Here is a 12,165-nt window from a genome sequence, read left to right on the forward strand (position 1 = left end):
TTAGCTGAGACTTTCCTGGCTGAGACAAAGAGTAATTCCTCTGTAATATTCCTCTGCAATGGCAATGCCCACATTATGCCCTCTTAGCTCTTTTATGCACATGGCTTGACTCTTCCTGTGGTCTTCGCTTACCAAACTTGCACTCAAGTGCATCAAGATGCTGCTTAGCCTCTTTGAGATGAGCAGTGTGTGCCGCTTGCTTCTCCTTCAAACATTCAGACAGCACTTCTTTCTGCTAGTCGTTAACATACGAAAGGCCTTTATACCTCACAGCCATCACCTCTCACTGCTAGCTGTGAGGATTCCTTGAAACTTTCACCCATTTCTGTATACAGTACATCCACATACATAAGGTATCTGGTCGTTTCACAACATTTCCTTTAGCATGCGACATTTCCCAGCACTCTGCCTCATACATCTGCCAAACGTAAAGTTTAATGGGGATTTCCCATACACATATTTGTCCAGATATAGATCTTTTCATGCAGTGACCATTCAGCTACTCTATTCCTAGCTACTTTCTAAAGGTTGAGAGGTGGCATGCTTCTGAAAAAACCAACTTGGTTTACGAGTTATGAGTATCATGTATCACGTATGCGCTTGTTTTGAGGCTGAGCATCATGTGATCACAACTGAGACAAAAGGTGCATTCGAGCTCATGCTGCGCTGCGCAGACCGATCGGCGAGATTAGCCGAAAGCAGTCGGGGAGGAGCTGAAAACGGAGCCGTCAAGTCGGACACGTTGAGGATCTCGTTGCTTCTTCAAACATAGCAGATCACGTGGCGTTTGCCTACTTTATTGCAGATGAACTGAAAGCTATAGAAATACCTTTTTTGTTGGAAGAAATGCAGCAGAATGAACAACGACGGTAAGCTTATAAACAATATATGTGCATGTGTAAATCATTTCATTTTAAAGTAACTGAACAAATACTGTTTTACAAATCAAGCTTATACTTAATGAAATTATGTCTTGTTTAGTGGTGTTATGTTAGGCTTCTGTAAACAATAAACAATTAGCTGTAATTGCTGTTGGAGAGTAAGCTACTTGTTTTGTGTTTATAGTACAAATACAAATAAGTTCAACAGTCGTGTAAACCTTACTTGTTGGAATCTATCCCAGTTCTACAAAAACATTTAAAAAACATAGACTCAGCATGTCATATGGATAATGTGATCGTTGAGAATTATTATGTAGAAGTTTATTAAGGAGTTGGGATTAATTGGGTGAAAATACTTTAGTGTTGAAAACAATGCAGAAAGGTCAATACTAAACACTTAATGCATAATTCCATGTGGCATAACCTCATTTCCTAATCCAAAATTCACTTGACACCTGTTGGGTGGATGCTTACATGACACAATACATATAGAAGTGTGAAATTGTAGACGGTTAATATAATTTAGTCTGTAAGACTTACTAATAAAATTGATGACAATAAAAGTACATAGACATTTGCTTGAAACAAAATAAGCTTTATTTGCCATGTTTTCAAAAAGTAACAGTATAATTTGCTCTTGTTGTCTTCCGATGCTCCTCCACAACAGTTTCCAAACTGGTCAACATCTTTTTTTTAAAAGATCGTCTGTGCCTCTCTTTCAGTTGACGCCATCTCTCCAGGTCCGGCCTTACAAGAGACTCAAGCACAGCTGTTCTTCGTTCTGCATGCGCTTCATATGCCTCAAAAAATTTTGAGGGTTATGAGGATCTCTGCCTCCTGGCCATGCTTGTACTGGCAGAGGTCCCCGGCTGCTCGTCTACAGAAGCACCTGCTGCCTGAGCTTGAGGAAGAGAGATTGATGGAGGCCTGTTTTGAGAAGGTGGATCTTCCACACATAGAGGAGTAGAGCAGATAGTTCCAGGTGGTGCAGTTCCTATCCCAGAGGACCCAAATAGCTCATCCATTTGCTGCAGAAAAAGCACAATGTAATACGAAAGTGACTTTGTAATAAGATGCAAAGTAAAATAAGATTTTTCAGTCTTAGGTGCCATACCTTGTGATTCAGGGCGGTCTATCTGAACTGAGGATGGGTTTCTGGCTTCTGAAGGGTTACCACCCACTACATCGGTTTTTAGGGTGGTAGTCGGCAGGTCTAGGCTAATGGGTGGCTGGTGCACAGGGCACTGGCTGGTTGGTGGTTTTACAAAACTGAGATTTAGGGGTACAGGTGACTCAGTGGAGGTAGAGGGACATGGAGAAGGAGGTGGGGGAACACTGCAGCACAAGCTAGATCGCTGATACTGTAGGAGCTGTTTAGAGAGAAAGCTGAAAATTTAGTTGTCACTTATGTGTCCAGTATGTGTTTGTTCATCACAAGTGTTTACCTGGTTTTGTGTCAACGGCTGTAACTTTTGCCATGACATAAGAAAGGAACTTTGCATCTGAGGAAAAACTCAAAATTATCTCACAAATCACTGTTAACTTGTATTTATTTCAGTTCTTCCATTTACTTACCAGTTTTCATTCTTTCTGCAATTTCCTTGGAAACCTTAAGAGTAAACCTTAAGTGTGTCCTTTACATTCATTGTTATATTATTCATTTTGTTGTTTCTTGCACTTGGTAATGCATGGTCTTTATATATATATATATATATATATATATATATATATATATATATGCAAAGTGGGAGACCATGGGACTATACTCAAGGTGTGTGACTCGTTATGTCTAATAAAAACTAATTAATGCAATAACACTTAACAGATTTCAATTCGTCTGATTTTAGTGGTTGTCTGTTTGTAATTGTTGTGGTTTAGAATGTATGTGATATTTATGGCATAAACAAGTTTTAGTAAACTAAAAACATTGTTCTTCATGAACAACTACAATGTTCATGAATGACCTGCACATTATAAGGAATTAGGCTGTGTTTTTGTAGTTTGATTTAGATTGTAGTTATGTGGTATAATTTTGTAGTTATGTTGTGTTTTGTGGTATGTATTTTTTTTACATTTAACTCTTACCTTCAGTTAGCTAAGGGCAGGTTAGACAAACCCCCGAGAAAAATCATGGATGCACAAGCACAATGTATTTGTCTTTATTATAATTTATACCAGTGTATAAAAGTGATCTAAATGTTGTATTTTTCACTTGGAAATGCACACTAGCACAATGCAGCACAAGTGAAGCAGCAACTAGAGATTTCATCATCAATCAATGTTGACCACATTACATTCAATGTCTGTGAGATTTTACTTATTCCATAAAAAATATAACTTAAATATGCAGCTGAATACCATAAATGGTCTGTATGGAAAATTACAATAAACTTATGCACAAATCCAATATAAAGAATTTAAAGGAAACAATGTACTGCAGTCAAAAGATCGTAAACTATTTACGAAATGGAATGCACATTGATTTATTATGCAATTATATGGATTGAAGCACGAAACACTTGTGATCATCGTCATGTGGTGCATGTGGCCAATCATGAGAAGCTGTGACGTCATCACAGCCTGGTGCAGTCGCTCCTGAAATGCTGCGCTGGCTGAGCAAGCCGGCTGTCATCGAAACGCTCTCGCGTTACTTTGATGCCACACGTGAACGTCACGTGGCGTCGGCGCTGGTTCAAGTCAGACAAAATTTCTAACCGGCATGCACTACTTCAAGTCAGCCGCCGATCGGTCTGTGCAGCGCCGCATGAAGTCGAATGCACCTAATGTTTTTTCTCTCTCTTGCGCTGCGGAATTGTGGGTAATCGCCTCCCCTGCTGGGTCTTAGTGCACGTCTCTCACTGGTATAATCAACATTCATATACAGGTGTACTGTTTACTACAACACTGTGACCATGTGTGTGTGTAAAGCATCTTTTATTTTGTGTTTGTAAGCGCGTGTGTACTGTTTCTTATAACACACGTGTGTGCGTGTGTGTAAAGCAAAAGAAAGTCTCATTAGAGAGGTTAAAAATTCATTTTCACTCTCTCTGTTTCAGCTTGTCGTTATGTGCACACTCTCTCTCTCTCTCTATCTCACTCTCTCGCCTTTACACCCCCCACACCCCCTCTCTGCTTCACCCACAAACACACACACACATACACACTCTCTGCTCTTCACAGAAACACTGCTCTTTCGTGATTCTTTTCAAAGGTAAAGTGCCGGTTCATTTGTTTGTTAATTTTTACGCGCTCACACGAGTGTCATTAGCGATGTTCCATGCTAACTTTTCTGATAAAACAGTCTTTCCATAAATTTGTGTTTGGGTGTGTGTGTGTGTGAAATTCAAATAAAAGAGAAGAAATGTTTACTGTGTACTTGGGTACTTTATTTTTGTCATTCTTAGGCAGAAAGTGTAAATAATTTGCACACTGCAGTGTTTTCCACAGGTGTGACAACAAATATATATGACCTTTAACATAATATTTTGATTAATTTTATTTTCTATTAATTTTACATTTCAGAAATCCAACCATCTTTTAGCTGCCAAAAACATTATTTATGTCATTATTTGAGAAATTTCATTCATGTATATTGATTGTTTTATTTTGTTCTGTTGTTGAATTCTTGTTGTATTTTCACAAGAAACTATTATTACGTTCCTCTGCGCTATGTTGCACACAGACCTTTTTTTTTTCTTCGCTGCTAAGAACACACATGACTTGAGTAAACATGTTAAAGAGAAGTGAGTGTTCTCAAGTGAAGTTGGGTCGTGACAAGTAAAAGAAGCTATTTGTAAGTTTTTTTGGCGTTTTTTAAGTGTACTCATTTCCTCCTGGTTATGTGCAGCCAGTGTGGTATGTTTATTTATTTTTTTATTGTGTATAATTATATTTAGTTTACACTCTATTTATGTCAACATAACATGCCTATTATGTTTATTTTTTAAAACAGATTTATAAGATCACATGTGACCATAATAATAATAATAATAATAATAATAATAATAAGAGGAAGAAGAAGAATGCACAAATTAACCATGCAGTCTAAAATAAAGTGACATGTGATGAAAACCCTCTCTGTCAGCAAACATACATTTTCTATCAAGGACGTAAAATATATCAATATGCTCATTTTTTTGTGAATTCTACAATTTTGCATTGTCATTCAGTAGTAAAATATACATTTTTTAAAAGTAATTTCAATTCAATTCAATTTTATTTGTATAGCGCTTTTAACGATTTATATCATCACAAAGCAGCTTCACACAATCAAAAGAATTAAGTTTGTATGAAATGTGAATGTGTAAGAATCAAAATGATATGATTGTCCCTGATGAGCAAGCCGAGGACGACGGCAACAGTGGCAAGGAAAAACTCCCTGAGATGGTAATAGGAAGAAACCTTGAGAGGAACCAGACTCAACAGGGAACCCATCCTCATCTGGGTGAAAACAGATAGCAGGGATTGATGTGCATAATAATATGTGAGACTGGAAGTTCAGTATAAGAGGAGATGTGTAAGATTTAAGTCCAGTTTGTTCCTGGAGGCTCAGGTAGACTGTAAGAAATTCCAGTCCTGAACTATTGAGCGACTAAAGTGACAGGTCCTCAGAGAACAGCTGTCTGCATCAGTCGAGGACAGGACCACCTTCATGGAAAAGTAGAACCAACTAGAGGTCGACCTATATATCGGTCGGCCGATATATCGCGCCGATATTTGTCAATTTTTAATATATCGGCATCGGCCGATATCCCTGTTTAGTAGCGCCGATTTAAAGTCAGGCACATCCGCGGGCAGTCCCATGTTATTGATGCGGTGGAATATGCTGCTGCCGCGTGTGAAGGACCCCAAGACAAAACTTCAAGAAAAGATTCAACAGTCCTGGGAGATAAAGGTAAGGCTTAAATTCTGATATTTCAAAGTCCCATAGTCAAACATATATAGCGGACCAGCCTATACCTCAGTGTACCTAGTTTTTAACATGTCCACATGCTGTACAGATAGACTGGAACGCTGCCTGTTAACTGTTAGATTCGCGACAAAAACACCAACACAAAAATCCTTTCAATTTGCGGTTCGGGAGTTCTCATCCATTGGTCATATGGTGTGGAGACGCGTGTTTTTACAGCGTTCAGCAATAGCCAATTTAGAGAACTTTCAGTGAAGATGGGTAGAGTGAGGAAGACTCAGGGACTGCAATTGAGTTAAAATTGAAGCACATTCCTTTTTATATTGTTCTGTAATGTTTACATAATTTCCTTCACTCAAAAATGAGGGGTTTGCTGCTATGTTATTTGAACTAAAATAGATTTTTGATGCTGCTAAGTCAAGTGCATGAAAACCTTTATTTACAGTTGGTTACTTGAGGACTTTGTTTTATATAAAAATGCAGGAAATTCCAAAGAGCAGAAAGTTAGAATGCACTTCAGATGTTCTGTGTCATTTATACCGAACACAAATGTTGCTGGTTGCTAGTGTTTCAGCACGTCCTTATACTTTTTTTTATTATGTTTTGTATATATTAGTTTTTATTTTTATATTTTTCAGTTTAATTGATTTTTATTTATTTTATTTATGTTATATTTATTTTATTTAAATGTATATTTAAGTTTATTCATGTTCCAACAAACTTGAAAAATTCTGCTAGATAAATGCTCTAAAACATTTATGTAAATGATTCACAGTTTTTTTATATTACCTGTTTTATTTATAAGTCAGTGTTTAATAAATTATGTTAAGTTTAGAAATGTTGTGCATCCACTCGTTATTAGTGTGACATTTTAGCATGCAAATGAAAGGGAAAACTTCAAGATATATGCCCTAAAAATCGGCCAAAAAAATCGGCAGCACATATCGGCCATCGGCTGACCCTGACCTCTAAACATCGGCATCGGCATCGGTTATAAAAAAACCGATATCGGTCGATCTCTAGAACCAACCCCAGTCACCACACGCATTCCAGGCAGACCACACGGGGGCATCCATGTGATGAGATCTCCAACCAGAAGCAGGACTCCAGGATGAGTTAGAGAGGTCCAGCGGGCAGAGGGGGTCTGGATCACTGGCAGCTCAGGAGCGACATGTATAGCTTGACATAGAGATAGATGGAGAAAAAAGGAGAGACAGAGAGAGAGAGAGAGGAGAGAGCAGAAAAAGAGAGAGCAAAAGAGATGGAGAAATAACAGTTAGGTATGGTCACTTTTTGTTGCCCAGAGGAAGCATGTAAAGGAAAAAAAGCAGTGGGCCTAAAACAGAACCCTGTGGAACACCAAACTCAACTTGAGAACATGAGGAATGGTCACCATCTAAATCTACAAACTGATAACGATCAGTCAAATAGGATCTGAGCCATAAGAGCCTACTACATTTTCTAATCTGTGAAGGAGAATACTATGATCAATAGTGTCACAAGCAGCACTGAGGTCAAGTAACACAAGTATAGTGACACAACCCTGATCAGAGGCTACTAGGAGGTCATTTACTACTTTAATGAGTGCTGTCTCTGTGCTATGATGAGGCCTAAATCCAGACTGATACAGTTCATGTATGCGATTCCTATGTAGATATGAACATAGCTGCTGTGATACTACCTTTTCCAGAATTTTAAAGATAAAGGGGAGGTTTAATATCGGTCTGTAATTGGAAAGCTAACAGGGGTCAAGGTTAGGTTTCTTGATTAGTGGTTTTAATAACAGCTAATTTAAGGGATTTCGGAACATACCCACTACTGAGTGAACAGTTAATTACTTTCAACAGGAGTTCTGTTATTGCTGGAACTATCTGCTTGAGAAAATGTGTCGGTATAGGATCTAATTCACAGGTTGACGATTTTGAAGAGGAGATGAGTGAAATTAGTTCTCTCGCTTCAAGGGGAGTAAAGTATTTTAGGTTCTGATGTGATGTGATTATTTTATCATCTGTATCACTTAAATTGTCTGGTTTTTGCCTAATATTTAGTATTTTGTTATTGAAAAAGTTCATGAAATCCTCACTACTGTATGTTGTTGTTGTGAAAATTTCTGCAGTGGTCTTGTTTTTAGTTAATTTAGCTATGGCATTAAATAAAAATCTAAGAATATTTTTGTTATTTTCTATAAGAGTGGAGAGATACATTGACCTAGCAGCACTGAGAGCTCTTCTATAGTTCAGGATGCTCTCCTTCCATGCTCTTTGGAAAACTAACAATTTAGTTTGACGGCATTTGCGTTCTTATTTCTGAGCGGTTTGTTTTACAGTGCGTGTGTGGTCATTATACCAAGGAGCGAGTTTCTTATCTCTAATCATTTTTCTTTTAACTGGAGCTACATTATTTAAGCTATAACGAAGTGTTGACTCTAGATATTCAGTCGCTTGATCGAGTTCTGTGGAGTCAGATGGCGATCCAATCAAAGTTGATAACTGCTTTATGAGTGGGTCCTACTACACACTGATTTACTCCTACTGAGTCAAGTATGGACATAAATGCTGTTCTCAGAGGGTCTTCTGGATTCTCAAAATGAATATTAAAATTTCCAGCAATTAATGCTTTGTCTACAGAAACGACTAGGTTTGAGAGGAAATCTGCAAATTCACAGAGAAACTCAGAGTACAGCCCTGGAGGTCTGTAAATGATGATTAGCGGAATCGTCTGAGCTGACTTCATGTTACTATAGAGAATTTCAAATGCATTAAATTTAAATCTGTGTTTTTGTACGATAGCCAGATTATCGTTGTAAATAACTGCGACGCCTCCTCCTCTACCAGTTAGCCGAGGCTGGTGTCTGTAGCTGTATCCAGGAGGACTAGCTTCATTTAGAGCTACATACTCGTTCTCTTTAATCAAGGTTTCAGTTAAACATAATATATCAAACTCCTGGTCTGTGATAGTTTCGTTAATAAAACTGCTTTAGATGCGAGAGATCTAATATTTAACAGTCCTAGCTTCAGATCAGAGGTGCCGGCTGCGCATTCAGTGTGATCTGAGTTTGTAATATCTATGTTAATTAAATTATTAAAACAGACTTTCTGAGTCTTTCTAAATTTGTTTTTAGCTCGGGGAACATACACAGTCTCAATACAGTAAACCCTGAGTGACGACTCTATGCAGCTTGCAGACGGTTGGTTTAGCCTGTCTGTCTGCTCCCTGGCCTGGGCTCTGGATTGTCACCTGTTAACTAGGCCTCTTCTGAGACTATGAGCTATACTACAAGAAATGAGAGCAGCACCTTCCCGAGTGGGATGGACACCGTCCCGCCCCAACAGGCCAGTTTTGCCCTTAAAGGTCTTCCAATTGTCATTAAAGCCCACATTGTTTTCAGAGCACCACCTGGACATCCAGCGGTTCGGCGACCATAACCTGCTGTAAGCTATGTCGCCACGTCTCATTGGGATGGGACCAGAGCATACTAATGATGAGTTTAATTCTACACGACATATCAGAAAAAACAAATGCACAGTTTACAAGTACTGTATACTTTGTGTGGGAAACACTGCTTTGAGGAAACAAAAAATATGTGAGTTGCACACAAGACAAATATGAACTCCCCTTCAGATTAAAAGGTAATGAGCCATATTTGAGAATCATTTCTGTCTAGGAGACAAAGAAAAGAATAACAAGAGATCTCCTCATGGAGTTTCTTTGCTATGGGTAACAAAAACTGTCATCATTTCATGATGCAAAGCAACAAAATTGTATTATGAGGGTGATTCTTTTCAATTCCTACTGTACCTACAGTTACTTTACTCAAAGTCGTTTTCATCTCGAAAATGTTGTTAAAAATATAATATCTCAACATAATGCAAATAAACTAGGTAAACTTTTGTTACCTTTAGGTAATTAAAATAAAAATTATGCAAATGCAGGTTAGGTATTTTATAATAAAAACAGTAATTCAATTGAATAAATTTTATTTTTATACCTCTTTTAACAATTATCATTGGCGCAAAGCAGATTTACACGATCATAAGAATTATACTTTTGTGTGAAATATGAATTTGTATGAGTCAAAATGATTAGATTGTCCCTAATGAGCAAGCTAGTGGCAAGGAAAAACTCCCTGAAATGGCAATAGAAAGAAACATTAAAAAGAACTAGACTCAACAGGGAACTCCTAATTTGGGCAATAACAGTGATTGATCTGCAGTCATACTGTGTGTTAGGAGGCTGGAAATTCAGTATAACAGAAGATGTGTTTAAGTTAATTTGGAGTCCATACGAGGCATCCATGCGACGAGATCTCCAACCTTAAGCAGTACATCAGGACGAGTCAGACAGGTCCAGAGGGCAGAGGGGGTCTGGATCACTGGCAGCTCAGGAGCGATATCTATAGCTCGGCAAAAAGACAGGGAGAGTGAGTGAGAGAGAGAGAGAGAGAGAGAGAGAGAAGAGGAGAGAGCAGAAGTAAAGAGTCATTTAGGTAAAAAAACAGCATTCAAAATAATAAACCAAAGTAAGAATAGGTAAATGCAGGTATAATGACTCTATGGAGTGGACAAGACATTAATTTAAACAAAAAAGCACATTTCAATGTAAAACAAGTATTAAACAAGGTGAAGGTGTGTTCAATAGGGATAAAATTAATATGAAATGTTGAAATTTGCTGAGTGGCAATTAGTGATTAGTGACTCGGTTCTTTGAATCTTGTTCATCAAAATGAACGAATCTTTTTTTAAATCATTTCGTTCATTTCGTTCTTTTGATCAGAAAAAACATATAAAATGTTAAATTTGCAATTAACAGACCCCGAACACGACTTCATACACACAATTTTGCTATAGTCTCAGTAATTAAAATATTACAATGCAGCTAAAGACATATGATAAACAGAATAAGCAGCTCACCTGTCATATCTTCTGACCCGAACCGTTCGTTCTTTTGTCACGTGACTCCCATAGACGCTATGCAGTACAGTACACAGGAAACAGTTTTGAACGAATGGTTCTACTAATGAGTCCCCGAGTCGTTCGTTCTCGCGTGACTCCCATAGACTCTATGCAGTGAAATAGATCAGGTTTATTGTGACCTAATAAAAAAGCATGCAAAAAAATTGACAGTAAATGTATCGAGTGTATGTTCTTGTCAATGATGTATACTTTTGCATTTAATAAAAAGTATTATACAAATATAATGTACTCAGAAATTATTTTTGTATTTATTATTTATTTATTTTGGAAAATGTGTAAACATGTGCTTGAATTTAATATTAGGTGCAAATTAGTTGCAAATAATAATACTATTAATAACTAAACATTTGCTTCATAATGTTTGCTTAATATTTTGTGAAAAAAATAGTAAGGGACACAGTCATATAAAATTAAATAACAGATTTGGATACTTACAGTGGTGTGAAAAACTATTTGCCCCCTTCCTGATTTCTTATTCTTTTGCATGTTTGTCACACTTAAATGTTTCTGCTCATCAAAAACCGTTACCTATTAGTCAAAGATAACATAATTGAACACAAAATGCATTTTTTTAAATGAAGGTTTACGTTATTAAGGGGAAAAAAAACCTCCAAACCTACATGGCCCTGTGTGAAAAAGTGATTGCCCCCCTTGTTAAAAAATAACTTAACTGTGGTTTATCACACCTGAGTTCAATTTCTGTAGTCACCCCCAGGCCTGATTACTGCCACACCTGTTTCAATCAAGAAATCACTTAAATAGGAGCTACCTGACACAGAGAAGTAGACCAAAAGCACCTTAAAAGCTAGACATCATGCCAAGATCCAAAGAAATTCAGGAACAAATGAGAACAAAAGTAATTGAGATCTATCAGTCTGGTAAAGGTCATGAAGCCATTTCTAAAACTTTGGGACTCCAGCGAACCACAGTGAGAGCCATTATCCACAAATGGCAAAAACATGGAACAGTGGTGAACCTTCCCGGGAGTGGCCGGCCGACCAAAATTACCCCAAGAGTGCAGAGACAACTCATCCGAGAGGCGACAAAGGACCCCAGGACAACATCTAAACAACTGCAGGTCTCACTTGCCTCAATTAAGGTCAGTGTTCACAACTCCACCATAAGAAAGAGACTGGGCAAAAACGGCCTGCATGGCAGATTTCCAAGGCGCAAACCACTTTTAAGCAAAAAGAACATTAAGGCTCGTCTCAATTTTGCTTAAAAACATCTCAATGATTGACAAGACTGTTGGGAAAATACCTTGTGGACCGACAAGACAAAAGTTGAACTTTTTGGAAGGTGCGTGTCCCGTTACATCTGGCGTAAAAGTAACACAGCATTTCAGAAAAAGAACATCATACCAACAGTAAAATATGGTGGTGGTAGTGTGATGGTCTGGGGT

This window comes from Clarias gariepinus, chromosome 5 (genome assembly GCF_024256425.1).
Source record: "Clarias gariepinus isolate MV-2021 ecotype Netherlands chromosome 5, CGAR_prim_01v2, whole genome shotgun sequence".
NCBI classification, from domain to species: domain Eukaryota; kingdom Metazoa; phylum Chordata; class Actinopteri; order Siluriformes; family Clariidae; genus Clarias; species Clarias gariepinus.